This window comes from Aquarana catesbeiana, linkage group LG05 (assembly GCF_042186555.1).
Source record: "Aquarana catesbeiana isolate 2022-GZ linkage group LG05, ASM4218655v1, whole genome shotgun sequence".
Taxonomy (NCBI): domain Eukaryota; kingdom Metazoa; phylum Chordata; class Amphibia; order Anura; family Ranidae; genus Aquarana; species Aquarana catesbeiana.
In genome coordinates, this window is record NC_133328.1 from 34,181,528 (window position 1) to 34,200,462 (window position 18,935).

Genomic DNA, 18,935 nt, shown 5'->3' on the forward strand with positions numbered 1-18,935 from the left:
CATTAATCACTACTACATTTTCCCAGGCCCTGGCAAGAGTAGGGTATTTTCTCTGCTCGGTAGCAAAGTTTTCCTTGTGCACATTAAGGTCAGCAAACTCTAACGTAGCCTCAGAGTCAGCAGACGTCTGTCCACATTCACTGGTTGTGGGGACTTCCTCAGGCTCCTCCAGTTCTCCCACCATAACTGAGCAAGGAATACCCAGAGAACCCCAAGACGAGTCCCCTGAACCCACTTTGTTGTGCCAGCCAGGAGTTCTGGCTCTGAAACTGAATCAGTTACTGCGACCGGGTCAAGACGATCCCACAGTTCCCAAAACTTAGGGAAGTTCTTACCAATGATGGCCTTGTGTACCAAGTGGGGCACAAGTCCGACTGGATGAGTTTTAAAGTTAACAGTGGCTATAGGATACTCCTGGGTATCCCCATGTACACAGATCACAGCAACTTTTTTAGCATGAAAATTCCCAGTTTCAACCATCTCAGCTTTAACCAGTCACTAGACCTCCAGCAATGCCATAATATTCTCATCATTCACAGTCATTTGGCACATGTGTTTTCCTACACTTGGTGCTGCAGCGCATGAAACAGCAGCAAACATAGACTGCCTTCTATAAGATACATCACACTGCATGGGTTCATCTGTCAATGGACAGTTTGCTGCCACATGTCCCAGTTCCTGGCAATGGAAACACCTGATGTTGCAACAGTTTGGTTTGCTGACAGGCAGTGGCTCCCCTTGTTTGGGATGCCAAACTTCAGTCCTGGCACCAAAAATCCTCCCCCCTATCTCCTTGCCATGCTTACCACCCTCTTCCCCTGGAACAGTCTCACTGGTTGCCTAGGGAGACCGTGGCTTTGGATGGAAAGTCCGTGCGGCTGTAGGGGTGGTGACCAGGCTCTCTGCAGCAAAGTATCTCTCAACGAGCTCCACCAGGTTGTTTGCCGACTTGGGGTCTCCTTGACTCACCCACTTCTGCAGGGGAACTGGTAGTGACCTTAGGAATTGGTCCATAACCACACGCTCCACTATTTGTGGCCCGGACAGGGAATCCAGATGTAGCCAATTCTGCACCAGGTGGATTAGGTCGAACATCTGCGATCTTGGGGGCCTCTCGTTTTGGAAGAACCAGATGTGGACCCGCTGTGCTCGAACTGCCAAGGTGACACTGAGTCGTGCCAAGATTTCCTGCTTGAACTTTTCATAGTCTCCTGCTTCTGCCGACTCCAAATCATAGTAGGCCTTCTGCGATTTTCCAGAAAGCAAGGGGGCGACCAGTCCTACCCACTGGATATTAGGCTAACCTTCCCTCTCAGCTAAGGGACAGGTAGCAGGTACAAAGTTCCCTAGGATAAGCAGTCTTTCGCAGAGGCGTATCTAGGGTATGGCAGCCATGGCAAGTGCCATGGGCGCCATGGGGGGGGGCGGCAAAAAAGCACAAAAAATAAAGTCCCACTACCTGTCCTCTCGCGGCCGCCTCCCGCTATACTCTTGTCCCCGGCGCCACGACCGGCCTGCTGGAGCGCAGCGCCGGCACAGCAAATTAGCAAGTGAGGAGGCCAGGAGGGAAGCCAGTGACAGGCGCCCCCCCTGACGGCCGATGAGTTGGTCTGGCCAGAGTGACCGCCCCTGGGTCATCTACGCAGAGATAGAGTAACTGGCGGAGGCGGAGCCTAATGCTCCGCCCAGGGCCGGATTAACATAGGGGCTGGTGGAGCTGCAGCTCCAGGCCCCTCCCTCAATATAGGCACATGGAAGTGGCTTGTCAATTCCTGTGTGCCTTCCTGAAGGAAGAGGAGCCCTCTGTGTACACATGGAGGAGACAAGTCAGTGCAGCCAAGTCCTGTCTCTGCCGATGCCTGACTCCTATCACAGGATCTGTTCACTCACACAGATCCTCCATGTCTGGGGGAGGGGCGCTGATGTCCTAACCAGCAGGAGCCCGGGAGGAAGGACATCTCCCATACTGTTATGATAAGGTCAGTACATTTGTTAGGGGGATGTTGTGTAATTATTGTGCTAGGGGACAGACTGCTGCTTCCCCCATGTAATGTGCTCTCTTGTGCCCAGTGCCCACCATGTCATGTGCCTTGCAGTGCCCACTATGTAATGTGCTGTGCCCACCATGTCATGTCATGTGCCTTGCAGTGCCCCCCATGTAATGTTCTGTGCCCACCATGTCATGTCATGTGCCTTGCAGTGCCCCCCATGTAATGTTCTGTGCCCACCATGTCATGTGCCTTGCAGTGCCCCCCATGTAATGTTCTGTGCCCACCATGTCATGTCATGTGCCTTGCAGTGCCCCCCATGTAATGTTCTGTGCCCACCATGTCATGTGCATTGCAGTGCCCACTATGTAAAGTGCTGTGCCCACCATGTCATGTGCATTGCAGTGCCCACTATGTAAAGTGCTGTGCCCACCATGTCCTGTCATGTGCATTGCAGTGCCCACTATGTAAAGTGCTGTGCCCACCATGTCATGTGCCTTGCAGTGCCCCCATGTAATGTGCTGTGCCCACCATGTCCTGTCATGTGCATTGCAGTGCCCACTATGTAAAGTGCTGTGCCCACCATGTCATGTGCCTTGCAGTGCCCCCATGTAATGTGCTGTGCCCACCATGTCATGTCATGTGCCTTGCAGTGCCCCCCATGTAATGTGCTGTGCCCACCATGTCATGTCATGTCATGTGCCTTGCAGTGCCCCCCATGTAATGTGCTGTGTCCAGTATGTCATTTGCTGTACATTGCAGTGCCCACCATGTAATGCGCTGTGCTGACCATGTCATGTGCTGTGCATTGCATTGCCCTTCATGTGATGTTCAGTGCCCACTATGTCATGCTGTGCCTTGCAGTGCCCACCATGTCATGTGCTGTGCCTTGCATTGCCCACCATGTAATGTGCAGTGCCCACCATGTCATGTGATGTGCCATCCAGTGCCAACCATGTCATGTGCAATGCCCACCATGTCATGGCTGTGCCTTGCAATGCCCGCTATGTAATTTGCAGTGTCCACCATGTCATGTGCTGTGCCATACAGTGATCCCACCATGTAATGTGCAGTGCCCACCGTGTAATGTGCAGTGCCCACCGTGTAATGTGCAGCGCCCACCATGTCATGTGCACTTCCCACCATGTCATGTGCTATGCTGTGCCCACCCTGCCATGTGTTGTGCCCAGCATGTAGTGTGTTGTGCCCACTGTGTAATGTGCTGTGCTGTTCAACAGTGCCCACCATGTCATGTGCAGTTCCTAACATGTAATGTGCAGTTGCATTTCCCACCATGAAACGTGCTATGCCATGCAGTGCCCACCATGTAATGTGTTGTGCCCACCATGTAATCTTATGTGCCATTCAGTGCCCACCATGTAATGCGCTGTGCCCACCACGTCATGTGCTGTGCCATGCAGTGCCCACCATATAATGCGCTGTACCCACCATGTAATGTGCTGTGTCATGCAGTGCCCACCATGTCATGTGCAGTGCCCATCATGTAAATTGCTGTGCAGTGCTCACCATGTCATGTGCTGTGTTGTGCCCACCATGTCATGTGCTGCACCATGCAGTGCCTACCATGTAATATGCTGTACTCACCATGTAATGTGCTGTACATTGTCTACCATGGCATGTGCCGTGCAGTACCCACAATGGAATGTGGTGTGCAGGGCTCATCATGTCATATGCAGTGTCCACCATTTAATGTGCTGTGCTCACAATGTAATGTGCTGTGCTGTGTCATGCAGTGCCCACCTTGTCATGTGCTGTGCAGTGCCCACCATGCTATGTGCAGTACCCACTATATAATGTGTTGTGCCCACCATATAATGTTCTGTGCAGTGCCCACTTGTAATGTCCAGTGCCCACCATGTAATGTGCTCAGCTGTGCCTGCCATGTCATGTGCTGTGCCCACCATATAAGGTCCTGTGCCCACTGTGTGCATGTGCTGTGCCCACCATGCAATGTGTTGTGTTGTGCAGTACCAACCATGTCATGTGCTGTGCCCACCATATAATGTACTGTGCCCCCCACAGACTCACCCCCTCACTCCCACCCCCCTCTCTCTCTCTCATCCCCTCTCTTTCACCCTGTTCTCTCACTCACCCCCTTCACCCCCTACCACCCTCTCTCTCTTTCACCCTCTCTCTGTTCCCCTTTTTCTCTCTCTCTCTCTCTCTCTCTCTCTCACCCCCCTCTCTCTCTTTAATTTAAATTTAACAAAAAATTGTTTGCGTTTTCATTTTATTTATTTTCATAAAAAGGCCCACCAACATCCTTAGCACCAGGCCCATGATGCTCTTAATCTGGGCCTGTCTATAGGGGAACATGGAGGCTGGCGACCAGGAGAAGAAAGAGACATCAGAGTAGAAAACCAATTGAACCCCCCCCAGGCAGCAGCAGCAGGTACTAGTACTGTACAGCACCTGTCACCATGATATTGATCATCTTGTGCATGTGTACCAGGAACCAGCACCAACTTCATAGCAAGCAATCAAATATAGTGCTCAAACAATTTGGATTAAATAAATATGCTTAGCCATAGATATCATAAAGTGTAAAAAAGTGATTTGTGTTAGTAGTACCTGCTTTTGCACAAATCACTTTATTACACTTTATTTATGATATCAATGGCTAAGCATATTTATTTAATCCATATTGAGCACTATATTTGATTGGCTACTTGCTTCTGCTTGGGCCTGGCATACACACACACACACGCACATGATGATGACTTAGACCCCTTTCACACTGAGCCGCCCCGGGCGTCAGCGGTAAAGCAGCGCTATTGTAGCGCCGCTTTACCTTTGTTTTAGCAGCGCTATTCGGCTGCTAGCGGGGGCGGTTTAACCCCCGCTAGCGGGCAAAAAAAGGGTTAAATCCACAAAATGCCGCTGCAGCAGCGCTTTGCCGGTGGTATGGCAGCACTGCCCCATTGTTTTCAATGGGCAGGAGCGGTGGAGGAGAGGTGTATTCACCGCTCCTCCACCGCTGCAAAGAAGCTGCTGGCAGGACTTTTTGTGACATCCTGCCAGCGCAGCGCCCTCAGTGTGAAAGCACTCAGGCTTTCACACTGGGTTTGTAGCTGAGGCTTTTTTCAGGCGCTATGCTGGCGCTATTTTTAGCGCTGTAGCACCTGAAAAATGCCTCCAGTGTGAAAGGGGTCTTAAAGTCATCATGGGCAATTCTGCGTGTGTGCCAAGCAGACTGGGCCGGCGCTACCACTAGGCAAACTAGGCAGCCTAGAGCACCCAGTCGCTGGTGATTCTACTCCCTTTCTACCTCTGTACAGTGTCAGAGGCGATGGCACAGCATTTTTGGGTGCTGGTAAGGCCGCATTTATGGGTGCTGATGTTACTGTATTTATGGGTGCTGATGTTACCGAATTTTTGGGTGCTGGACAGGGGCGCAGTTTCAGGTCTTGCCATAGGCGCCATTTTCACTAGATAAGCCTCTGGTCTTTCGGCACATATATATATACACACACATATATATACTTGATCCAGCACAGAGGTGCCACCCTGTAGCAGTAGAACTGCAATAGGGTGGCTCTTAAACGAAGATAACTATGCATATACCTTCCCTGTGGGATCCTGGAAGTCACTGTAGTAGACACCACTACTCCAGTGATCTCCACTTGCTTCTGAGTTCCCGAGGAGCTGCCCTGCTGCATTCTGAACACAGGAGGTTGGACACTCGGCACAGGCACCATTTTCTCAACCAATGCAGTGTTCTCTGGACGAGATGGGGAAACTGAATTGTAACATCACACTCCCCACCTTGTCCAACCATAGAATGCTTTACATTCATTGAGAACATGCAAAGCATTCTCTGAATGGCCCCTGTACCAAGCGCCCAACTTCCTGTGTTCACAACAACTAGAGAACCGGGATCTTTTAATCACATAAAATGTGCATGCATAAACAGTTAAAAAGATAACACAAAATACAAGCTAAATACCAATAAAAAGGTCAAATTGAATGTATAAGTGGAGAGTCGATTCAAATTAACTGCACTGTACAAAACACTATTACAATTTGAAACACTGTCGCGTTACATCAATCACGTCCTCCTGCAATAAACTATTGACATGCAAATTACTGCTAATTAACATGAATTTGAAAAATGACATGTTGTTGTGTGCTCCACAAATCAACTGAATATATTTATACAGAGTACACAAATGATGCAAAAAAAAAAAAAAAAAAGAAGAAAGCTTTACACTGGAGAAGAGAAGGAAATAAAGCTCTTTAGATATGAAAGGGAAAAGAATGGTGACCTAAAGTCTTTGATGCCTAGATAGAACCCAGACAAATTTAGCAGCATCAGCATTCAACGTTTAAAGACAAACTCTGGGCTAAATATTTTCTTTCCCTTAAATGAAAGGCCCCTTTCATAGGGCAATCTGATTGGGTCCTCAGGTGGGCTTCTTCTATGGAACAACGAATGTAAGCAGGCACACATCCGCTGACACCCACCGCCATCCGATCCAGGCTGCCAAAAAGAGACGGATAGTGGCCCTACTCCCCATCTGTCTGGCAGATCGGATCGGATGGAAGCGGGCATGCAGTCTGTTTCGATCCAATTGCCCCATAGAAGAGATCGCGACTGTGTCCGTGTCTGCTCCGCTATGCAGAGCGGTCATGGACCTGTCATCCACCTGCTCAGCGGGGATTAGCAGAGAGATCCCCCGCTGAGCAAGCGGATTCCGCTTCATGGAGGTGCTCGTGTGAAAGGGGCCTTATAACTGTAACAAAAAAAAAAAAAAGAATCGGCCAAATAGGAAGACTATAAAAAAAACTGTGAGTGCAGAGTATAATGTATTGATGCAGAGAAGGGTGCTTTTGTCATCACGCTAGCATTGTTCTTCAGCATTACCCAGAACCAATTCCATGGTGAGAAAACCCTGCTTTTTCTTTTCACTTTTTGAATCATATTTTTTTTTCCTGTAATTGTATCTGACAGTTACAGTATGGATAAGATGCCACAGCAAATGGCACTACAGCCTGAAGGTGGCAGTGGTGTTCATTTGCTGACTGAAGGTTTATGTCAGCCTTTCCCAACCTTTTTAACACAAAGAAGCCCTTTGAATGACTTTCCAGTCTAAAGGAACCCCTGCTAAAAATGACTATTTTTACAACTCATGATACATTAGTGTGATGGTCAGTGGGAAGAATACACCTTACACTTGTGGTCATTGGGAAGAATTTCCCCCTTACAGATAGCTAAAAAGTCAATGATGTCAGTGAGGCAAAAATTGCTCATAGAACCCCTAGCAACCTCTGGATGAACCCTAGTTGAGAAACCCTGGTTTATGTTGTCAGTGAAGCTTCTAGCCTGCATGTGATCACTAAGTCATAGTTGATGTCACATGATTGAGAATCACACTGCTTGGTTCCTGATCACCAATGGGGACTGCAGCTGTCGGTGACACTCGGTATTGAGTCAGCAGGTGTGCAAAGTGTGGGCTTGTGGCTCTCATGGGGTGGGCGTTTATTATCATAATAAGCCAAAATCAGCTATCAACCATGAGATCAAAATACATAATTTGGTGCTGTCACAATCTGCAGGTCTATTTACAATAAAGTGATATTTTAGATTTTAAAAAGTACCCGTCTCGTACATGGTTAGAGAGCCTGATGTGCAGAAGAGAGCCTGATGTGCAGAGGAAAGCCTCTGTTACAGCTCCAGCTTAGGGACCACTGGTAGTGAGACAGTGGCCATGAGAGCATGGTGAGGTATAAGTGCCTGTAGAGTGTCCAGCAGACTGCAGGAATGAAGAGCAGGTGCTTTGCCAGGAACTGGTTAGATGGCCAACACAGCAGCAGACCTGGGACTTGGCAGACAACAGGCTGGCAGTAGCTTGGCTTGCAGGTGACTGGTCACAGATGCAGGGTAGACTGACCAGCAAGGACCAGGTAAGTAGTGTATGGAGTAGAATAGAGAGGTGGCAGGATGTGTAGTCAGATGAGCCAGGTCAGCAATATATGGTCAGGTACAGGCATGGACAGTAGGTAAGATGATCGTCAGGCTACAGGCAAAGGTCAGCAACACTGGAGCAGGTAGATGAGCAAGAGGCAAACAGAATACAAGACAGGCTGAGGTCAGGTAGCATTAAAACGTGGTCAGGACAAGCCGGGTCAATCACAGGAATCAAACAAAGGAATGGGCACATGAACACAGGAAGAGCTGCAGATCAGACAGCAACTAGCTAGTAGAGAGGCTGCAGTTATATAGTCCACTTGGCGCCAGTATCAGTAGCAAATGCGCAAATGCATCCCAAGACGAGCACCCACAGGCTAGCGCATATGTGTGCACTTCAGAGCTTCACTTGCACTATGGCCAGCGCGTCCCTGACAGTGCCATTTGGCAGAATTACTTACTACCTTATCCATTTCCAGGGATCTCCAATGGTGAGATTTCCTCATGGTAGCCTGCCTCAACTCTGGCAGAGCGGTAACAAATGTGTCATTCCTGCGCAGCTGAATTTCCCAATTACGTTTTTCTACATTAATAGATAAGTTCTCAAGAAGAACCATCAAGGGAGCCTGACACCATCCTTTGGCCATGTGATTGATGCAGCAGTTGGGTGGAACTGGAACTGGGATGGGGAAATTTCATCACCGGGAAAATGATTTGCTTTGCCAGTAAACCCAAACTAAAACTGATGTTCTCAGTGGAGTCAAGCTTTACAGCTTAAATCTAGCTATAACATTTGTGGATACAAGAGGGGAAGGTTAGAACCTCTGTAATTTAATTGCTGCCTGTGATCTCACTAAGAGGATTTATCCTAATTGCCCCTTTCATCAGGGAAGAATAAACTGGTTGTAAAGGCTAAAGGTTTTTTTTCTTTTTTTTTTACCTTAATGCATTCTCTGACTTTGCTGCTGTCTGTAGAGAGACCTGTGTTGTTTACCAACACAGGGCTCTCTTTTGTCATTCACTCAGCCGATCAGCGGATGCCGGACATAAATCATTGACAGGGACCCGCTGACCGGCTTGTGCCGCAGCGAATGGCAGCAGAGCCGAGGCGGCGGGTGTTCACACTCCCTACCCAGAAGAAGCAGATAACATACGTATATGTGATCGGGCGCAGTGGGGACGCTCTGCCGCAGCATATCTGTGATAGGCGGTCCCTAAGTGGTTAATAATAACTAATGCATGTTAGCATGGCTAAATGGCTGAGTATCTGAACATCAATGAGCTCTGGTCACGGTGGAGGGAGGGCCCCATGTGAGCTGTGCGTATAGCCATGGCGCATGAGACTCCAGCATTTAGGTCCGGGCACCACTCAGCAGACTGTCAAACTCTATGCTATGAATGCAGACTTCTTGCTTTCAGGGCATTCATCCCTGAGCACATACTGCTTTAACTGCTTCAGCCCCGGAAGATTTTACCCCCTTACTGACCAGAGCACTTTTTGTGATTCGGCACTGTGTCACTTTAACTGACAATTGCGCGGTCATGCGACGTTATACCAAAACAAAATTGACATCCTTTTTTTCCCACAAATAGAGCTTTCTTTTGGTGGCATTTGATCACCTCTGCGGTTTTTATTTTTTGCGCTATAAACAAAAAAAGAGTGACAATTTTGAAAAAAAAGCAATATTTTTTTATTTTTTGCTATAATAAATATCCCCCAAAAATATATAAAAAAAAACAAATTTTTTCTGACGGATTTTGTGCCAAACTTGTCTTGCATGCACACGGTCACACAAAGTTGTCGGAAAATCCGATCGTTCTGAATGCGGTGACGTAAAACACGTACGTCGGGACTATAAAGGGGCAGTAGCCAATAGCCTTTATCTCTTAATTTATTCTGAGCATGCGTGGCACTTTGTGTGTCGGAAATTCCGATGGAAAAAGTCCTATGGAGCCCACACACGATCGGAATTTCCGACAACACAATCCGATCGCACTGTTTCCGTCGGAAAAAACCCACCATGTGTACAGGGCATAATAGTCCTGTGGACAGATTCTCCCACCTGAGCTGTGGATCTCTGCAGCTCCTCCAGAGTTACCATGGACCTCTTGGCTCTTCTCTGATGAATGTTCTCCTTGCCCGGTCTGTCAGTTTAGGTGGACGGCCATGTGGGTCGCAGTTTTGTGCCATACTCTTTCCATTTTTGGATGATGGATTGAACAATGCTCTGTGAGATGTTCAAAGCTTGGGATGTTTTTTATAACCTAACCCTGCTTTAAACATCTCCACAATTTTATCCCTTACCTGTCTGGTGTGTTTCTTGGCCTTCATGATGCTGTTTATTCACTAAGGTTCTCTAACAAACCTCTGAAGGGTTCACAGAACAGCTGTATTTATACTAAGATTAAATTACACACAGATGGACTCTATTTATTAATTAGGTGACTTCTGAAGGCAATTGGTTCCACTAGATTTTAGTTAGGGGTATCAGAGAAAAGGGGGCTGAATACAAACGCACGCCACACTTTTCACATATTTATTTATAAAAAAAAAATGAAAACCATTTATGATTTTCCTTCCACTTCACAATTATGTGCCACTTTGTGTTCTATCACATAAAAATCCCAATAAAACACATTTATGTTTTTGGTTGTAACATGACAAAATGTGAGAAATTTCAAGGTGTATGAATACTTTTCCACGGCACTGTATATTCCATTTTTGGTTTTGGGTTTAATATCACTTTATGGCCTCATTCCCACCTAGTGATTTGAGTGTGGGCAGCATTCTTTCCACGATTCCAAATCGCGGCAAAATGTGCACGGAGCGTTTGCGTGCCCTTTATTCTTAATTTGGCGATTTTGCCATGATTGTCATGCGGCAAACGCTTATGATAAAATTGTGCAAAGCTTGTCGCCCAAAAAAGGTGCATGAGCTTCTTTTGCGCAACAAACACGCATAGGGAAGCCAGTTTAAGTGGATGGGCTGCCCTATGTGTGACACATGGAAATGTGTGTTAATTGCACTAAGAAAATTGCTAGCGGGAATGCATGTTCCACAAAGCGAGATGTGAACGGGGCCTAAGATAAAAAATAGCAGAGCTCCAGCGTTTAACGCAGCTGCAATGATTCTGGGAAAGCATTGGCTTTTGATATGACAGATTCTGCTGGTTGGTTGGAGTTCCTATTTAACCACTTGCCGCCTGCCATGTAGCAAAATGACGTCGGCAAAGTGGTTGCGATATCCTGACCAGACGTCATATGATGTCTCCAGGATATCAAGCCGCTGTGCGCCCCCGGGGGCGTGCATCGTGGTGATCGTTGTTGCGGTGTGTCAGTCTGACGCACCACAACTCTGATCTAGGTAAAGAGTCTCTGACGGAGACTCTTTACCATGTGATCAGCCGTGTCCAATCACGGCTGATCACGATGTAAACAGGAAGAGCCGTTGATCGGCTTTTCCTCACTCGCGTCTGACAGACGTGAGTAGAGAAGAGCCGATTGGCTGCTCTCTTGACGGGAGGGTCTGTGCTGATTGTTTATCAGCGCAGCCCCCCCTCAGATGCCCATCCAGGACCACCAGGATGCCGCCCAGGACCACCAGGGATGGCCATCACACTGGACTACCAGGTATGCTATCCTAGACCATCAGGGAAATGCCAATCAGTGCCCAGACAGCTGCCAATCAGTGCCATTGAAAAATGCCTGCCAGTGATGCCTATCAGTGAAATCCAGTGCCAGTGATCAGTGCCCATCAATGTCACCTTTCAGTACCCATCAGTGCCATCTATCAGTGCCACCTATAAGTACCCATCAGTGCAGCCTTTCAGTGCCCATCAGTGTCACCTATCAGTGCCCAGCAGTGCCACCCATGAGTGCCTATCAATGCCAGTGTCACCTATAAGTGCTGCCTATCAGTGCCACCTATCAATGCCCATCTTCAGTGCCCATCAGTGCCACCTCATTGGTGCCATCTCATTGGGTGCCGCCTTATCAGTGCAGCTTATCAGTGCCCATCAGTGAAGGAGAAAACTTACTTATTCACAAAATTTTATAACAAAAACAAAGAAAAAAGTATTTTTTTCAAAATTTTCGGTCTTTTTTTTATTAATTTAGCAAAAAATAAAAACCACAGAGGTGATCGAATACCACCAAAAGAAAGCTCTATTTGTGGGAACAAAATTATAAGTTTGGGTACAGTGTAGCATGACCGCACAATTGTCATTTAAAAAGTGACAGCGCTGAAAGCTGAAAATTGTTCTGGGCAGGAAGGTGCGAAAGTGCCCGGTACTGAAGTAGTTACAGCCCAATTCCAAGGAATAAAGAACCAATTAGCTGTGTATTGTAAAGTTAAATGAGAATAAATTGCTAAAAAAGTGTTTGTCATGAAAAATTCTATTCATTGAGATTCATCCGCTGTATGTATTAGATGTGACCTTTCGCTTACATTGTTGTGCAGACAAGATAATTAGCTCCATCAGCATAATGCGGGCCGCTATCACAACCACGCAATGTGCTCTTTAAGCAACTGAGACGGCAATTAGTACATTTCATAAGACACCAGCAAGGTAATCACTGATCAGCGTAATAGGATTTAAAGGCACGCTCCGTGCATGGGGTGATCCTGGAGGCTTGTCGTGTTTGGCCTTCTTTTAGTTTTATTTACTTAAAAACTGCAGATCAGCAAAACTGAACGTGACCAGATTAGACTTTGCCAAAAAACATCTAAAAAAAGCCAGACCAGTTCTGGAAAAGCATTCTTTGGACGGAGGAAACCAAGATGAATCTGTACCAGAATGACGAGAAGAAAAAAAAGTGTGGAGAGGGCTTGGAACAGCTCATAATCCAAAGCACACAACGTCATCTGTGGTCACATGGTGGAGCTTGCAGTGTGATGGCATGGACATGCATGGCTTCCGGTGGCACTGGGTCATTGGTGTTTATTGATGATGTGACAGAAGACAGAAGCAGCCGGATGAATTCTGCAGTGTTTAGAGATATAGGGGGTTATTTACTAAAGGAAAATTAACTTTGCACTGCAAGTGCACTTGGAAGTGCAGTCGTTGTAGATCCGAGGGGGACATGCAAGGAAAAAAAAAAAACAGCATTTTAGCTTGTACATGATTGGATGATAAAATCAGCGGAGCTTCCCCTCATTTCAGATCTACCCCTTAGATTTAGAGCGACTGCACTTCCAAGTTCACTTTCAGTGCAAAGTGGATTTGCCTTTCGTAAATAACCCCCATACTGACAGCCCAGATTCAGCCAAATGCAGCAAAGTTGATTGGACGGCGCTTCACATTACAGATAGACAATGATCCAAAACAAACTGCAAGAGCAACACAGGAGCTTTTGAAGGAAAAGAAGTGGAATATTCTGCAATGGCCGAGTCAATCACCTGATCTCAACCCAATTGAGCATTTCACTTGCTGAGGGCAAAACTAAAAGGCAGAAAGACCCACAAACAAACCCAGTCTTTTGGTAATGTCCTTGGGTTGCAGAATTCAGGCAGTCATTGTCAGTAAAGGATTCTCAACAAAATATTTAAAAAAATGAACATTTTATTTATGATTATATTTATTTGTCCAATTACATTTAAGCCCCTGAAAATGGGGGGGGGGTATAAAATTATTGTAAATAAATTAGTCATTTTCTCCTTCATTGATGGGCATGGATGAGGTGGCACTGATGAGGCATTAATATGCAGCACTGATGGGCAAGGATAGGCAGTACAGATAGACGGCAATGATAGGCACTGATGGGAAGCACTGATAGACGGCACTGATATGCATCACTGGTGGGCACTGATTGGCTGCACTGGTGGGCACTGTTGAGGCTGCACTGATAATCAGTGCCCTGATTATCACATGACGTCCTCCCAATATGAAATGCATAAATATATTGCAGCTTACCAATCATTAGATGTGGTGGCTTCATTCGTTTTCTCTCTTTAGGCTTTTTTCATCTCTGTTTTCACCTGGTGATCTGGCCAGTAACACACCTCCTGTATTAGAGGGACCCCACTCTGGATAAAGGAGCACAGGGGGCACCTTTGTCAGTCTGCGGGGAGGGAAGTGTTAGATGTACTAACAGGTTTGAATACACTAGCAAATTGAAGCCAAGCTCCACCTAATACTTTAGAAGCTTTTGGGATAAAGATTTTACATAAATAAATAAAGCATATTTTACAGAGAGCAAAAGGAGTGGGACCTATATATACATATAGCATGTGAGGGATAGGATTTTATATTAGAATATCATAATAAGCACATCTAAGATATATAATATAGTACATTGTAGCACATTCATATTTATATTTCATATTCAGTAAAACTCATATATATACATAAATAGATACCTCCATAGTTTGAAATTTACTCTAATCCCTAACATTGAACAGATGGGTTCCATCTACTCCCCCATTTTTTTGTATATTTATTTGTGAATATACTGGATTAGTTAGAAATCTATGTAATTTCAGAAAAACATTACACGCTTGCTCCTGATGAATGCTAAGTCACGAAACGCGTTGAGCCAACACATGTCGTGTCCCAATAGTGTGTCATATCATTTTGTTCTTTATTGTACCAATTGTTTTTAGCTTACAGATATTGGTCTTCATTATCTATTATGTGTTTGCCATTTTTCTTATGGACTGTTTTGAACTGTGTATTCATCTATGTGCAATAAAGCTTTATTCAGTATATTTTTATTTATTTATTTATTTCAGGTACTTATATAGCGCCGTCAATTTACGCAGCGCTTTACATATACATTGTACAGTCACATCAGTCCCTACCCTCAAGGGGCTTACAATCTAAGGTCCCTAACTCACATTCATACATACTAGGGACAATTTAGACAGGATCCAATTAACCTACCAGCATGTCTTTGGAGTGTGGGAGGAAACCGGAGTACCCGGAGGAAACCCACGCAGGCACAGGGAGAACATGCAAACTCCAAGCAGGTAGTGTCGTGGTTGGGATTCGAACCAGTGACCCTTCTTACTGCTAGGCGAGAGTGCTACCACTGCACCACTGTGCCGCTTTTCTCATCCCTCTTCAATGTTAGGGATTAGAGTAAATTTCAAACTATTCAGGTATCTATTTATATATATATATACTGTGGAACCTTGGATTACAAGCATAATCCGTTCCAGGAGAATGCTTGTAATCCAAAGAACCCGCATATCAAAGCGAGTTTCCCCATAGAAGTCAATGGAAACGAAAATAATTCGTTCTGCATTGACTTCTATTACATGCAATACTGCATGTTGCCAGAGGTGGGGGGGGCGCCGGAGAGCCTCAGAAATACTCGTGGACAGCTCGGCTTAACTCGGAAAGCCTCGGAAACACTCAGGAACGGCGTATTTCCGAGTGTTTCCAAGTATTTCCACGTGTTTCCTAGTATTTCTGAGTGCTTCAGAGTATTTCCAAACGGCTCCGAACCATTCCGAGTGTCCCCGGCGCCCCCGCACCTCTGGTCAAATGCGGTACTGCACACCCCATTAGCTTGAATTCTGCTCGTTTTGCGAGACAACACTTGCAAACCGAGTCAGAATTAAAAAAAAAAAAAAAAAAGTTGCTCGTCTTTCAAAACGCTCGTTAACCGCGTTACTCGTAAACCAAGGTTCCACTGTATATGAGTTTTACTGAATATGAGATATAAATATGAATAATTATTAATATGTTACAATTTACTACATTATATATCTTAGATATGCTTATTATAATATTCTAATAAAATCCTATCCCTCACGTGCTTCGTGTAAAGTCCCGCTCCTTTTGCTCTCTGTAAAATAAATTAGGGATGGCGACTAATGACTACATCATTGCCTCATATAAAGTCCCACAACCCCCTTTTCCCGTCAAATAAAGCAGATCATTGTAATCACCCCTGTTAGTGGTAAATGACTTGTCTCATCCCTCTAACTGCTACATCTGCAGGACAACTTGTTCTGTTGAAAAACAACAGACTTACCGGCAGGTGAAAATAAAGTTAAGAAAGCCTAAAAAAACAAAAAACAAATGCAGCCATCACATCTAAGGACTAGTAAGATGCAATATAATAAATGTTTGCTATTGTGTTTAATATCGCTTTAAAAATAGAATAGAAAAATAGAAACAATAGAAAAAAATGTCATTATAATTTTTTTTTGCTGTTCCTAAAGCAGGCACTGATCTGTGAACACAGACGCTCTCCTCTTCCCCGCATACCGAATCAATCCTCGCTGTCTTCATCCACAGGTCATGGCGGTCTGATATGCAGCGTGTCAGACATCTCTCATTTCTCTGCCTCCAAGGGCCCAAAAAGATGAAGTGACAATATATTTGAGATCATGTTTATGACATCTGGAGATCTAGTATTCCACGCTAACAGTTCTGTTCCTCATTGTGAAATATTCTTTCAGCTCTATAAAACTCAATCCTTACCTGATTTATCTGCATTTTTTTCATTTAACCCCTTCAATACCAGGCACTTACACCCCCCCTTCCTGCCCAGGCCAATTTTCAGCTTTCAGCGCTGTCACTTTTTAAATGACAATTGCGCGGTCATGCTACACTGCACCCAAACAGAATTTTTATCATTTTGTTCCCACAAATAGAAATTTCTTCTGTATTTGATCACCTCTGCGGTTTTTATTTTTTGCTGAATGGAAAAAAAAAAGACCGAAAATTTTGAAAAAAAAAAAAAAAAAAGTTATAAAGATTTGTAAATAAGTAAGTTTTCTCCTTCACTGATGGGCACTGATAAGGCGGCACCGATATGGTGGCACTGATATGCGGCACTGATGGGCATTGATAGGGGGCACTGATGAGCATTGATAGGCGACACTGATGGACACTGAAAGGCTATACTGATGGGTACTTACGGGTGGCACTGTTGGGCACTGATAGATGGCACTGATAGCACTGGCAGGCATTGGGGATGGGCACTGATTGGCATTTCCCTGGTGGTCTAGGGTGGCATACTTGGTGGTCCAGTGTGGTGGCAATCCCTGGTGGTCCTGGTTGGGCATCCGAGGGGGGGCTGCACTGATAAACAATCAGCACAGACCCCCCTGTCAGGAGAGCAGCCAATCGGCTCTCCTCTATCCGCGTCTGTCAGATCAACGACTTTCCTGTTTACATGGTGATCAGCTGTGATTGGACACGGTTGATCCGTCAGAGGCTCTTTACCGAGATCAGTGTAGAGGCGTGTCAGACTGATCGCCGCGATGCACGCCCCCCACGGGTGCGCGGTGGCTGTTACCCTGCAGGACGTCATGTGACGCCCAGTCAGGATAACTGAACCACCACCCGGCCGTCATTCGGCTATTGGCCGGGCGGGAAGTGGTTAAAGAATCAGCAATATGAAAACTATTTCATCCATTTTTAAACCATCATGCATATTTTTTCCAGTTAAAGCGATATTAAACCCAAAAGCAAACATTATATCGCAGCTTACCAATTCTTACATGGGATGGCTGAATTTGTTTTCTTCTATATTTATCTGGTGATTCAGTCAGTAAGTCTGTTGTTTTTCAAAAGAACAAGCTTATTTCCAGATGTATCAGTTTACATAGATGAGACAAACCATTTATCACTGGCAGAGGTGTTTACAATGATCAGCTTTTATTAATGTAAAATTTTGATTCCAAAAGGAAAAAAAAATGGTTTGCTTTTAAAGTATTAGCTGGAGTTTGGCTTAAATTTAAATCTGCTAGTACATCTAACACTCCCCTGCCCCCAGCAGGGGCGGATCAAGAGTCTAGTCTGGGAGGGGCACTGCCAGAAAATAAGGTTTTTCAAGGGCAATTTGTTGGGGCAAAAACTGGTGTTGGCGGTTCAATCATCATGGCACCATGGTTGTTATGGTGTCAGGATGATTGAAGCGCATTATTTCTATTATTGCATTATAATATAAAATGAAATCGTTCAACTCACCATAATGCAGAATCAGTGGGAGCCCTGAGTGTGTCACTTGCCCCGTCACCTGCCACCAGATGCAGTTTGTCACGTGCTACATTACTTGCCACCAGATGCAGTTTGTCACGTGCTACATTACTTGCCACCAGATGCGGATTGTCACTTGCCACGTCGCCTGCTACCAGATGTGAATTGCCACTTACCAAGTCACCTGCCTTCAGATGCGGATTGTCATTTGCCACGTCACTTTCCACCAGATGCAGCTTGTCACTTGCCACATCACCTGCCACCAGATGCAGGTTGTCGGTTGTCACCTGCCACCAGATGCAGATTGTCACTTGCCATGTCACCTGCCACCAGATGCGGTTTGTCCCTTGCCACCAGATGTGGATTGTCACTTGTCACGTCACCTGCCACCAGATGCAGCTTGTCACTTGCCATGTCACCTGCCACCAGATGTAGCTTGTCACTTGCCACGTCACCTGCCACCAGATGCGGTTTGTCCCTTGCCACCAGATGTGGATTGTCACTTGCCACGTCACCTGCCACCAGATGCAGCTTGTCACTTGCCACGTCACCTGCCACCAGATGCAGCTTGTCACTTGCCACGTCACCTGCCACCAGATGCAGCTTGTCACTTGCCACGTCACCTGCCACCAGATGCAGCTTGTCACTTGCCACGTCACCTGCCACCAGATGCAGCTTGTCCCTTGCCACCAGATGTGGATTGTCACTTGCCACGTCACCTGCCACCAGATGCAGCTTGTCCCTTGCCACCAGATGTGGATTGTCACTTGCCACGTCACCTGACACCAAATGCAGATTGTCACTTGCCTTGTCACCTGCCAGAAGATGCGGATTGTCACTTGCCAGTGGTTGTGTTCCAGAGTGAGGGCCAGCAGTGAGAGATGACGTAATCTCTCTGCTGCCCATGGCTGCACAGTGAGGGCAGAACTACGGTGATGCAGGGCGGACGGTGAGAGATGATGTCATGTCTCTGCTGGCTCGCTCGGCCGCTCACCTGCCGGCCCGCTCTCCCACTGGCTTGTCCGCTCACTATTTTCTTGGGGGGAGCAATTGCACCCGTTGCCCCCCCACCCCTGGATCCGC

General features: G+C 46.1%; 1 protein-coding gene across 1 annotated transcript in view; it reads right to left on the reverse strand.

Annotated features, from left to right (window-relative positions):
- LOC141144172 (probable acyl-CoA dehydrogenase 6) overlaps positions 1-18,935 on the reverse strand; it is a 196,573-nt gene that overhangs the window by 140,325 nt on the left and 37,313 nt on the right. The gene's annotated exons all lie outside the window — the stretch shown is intronic.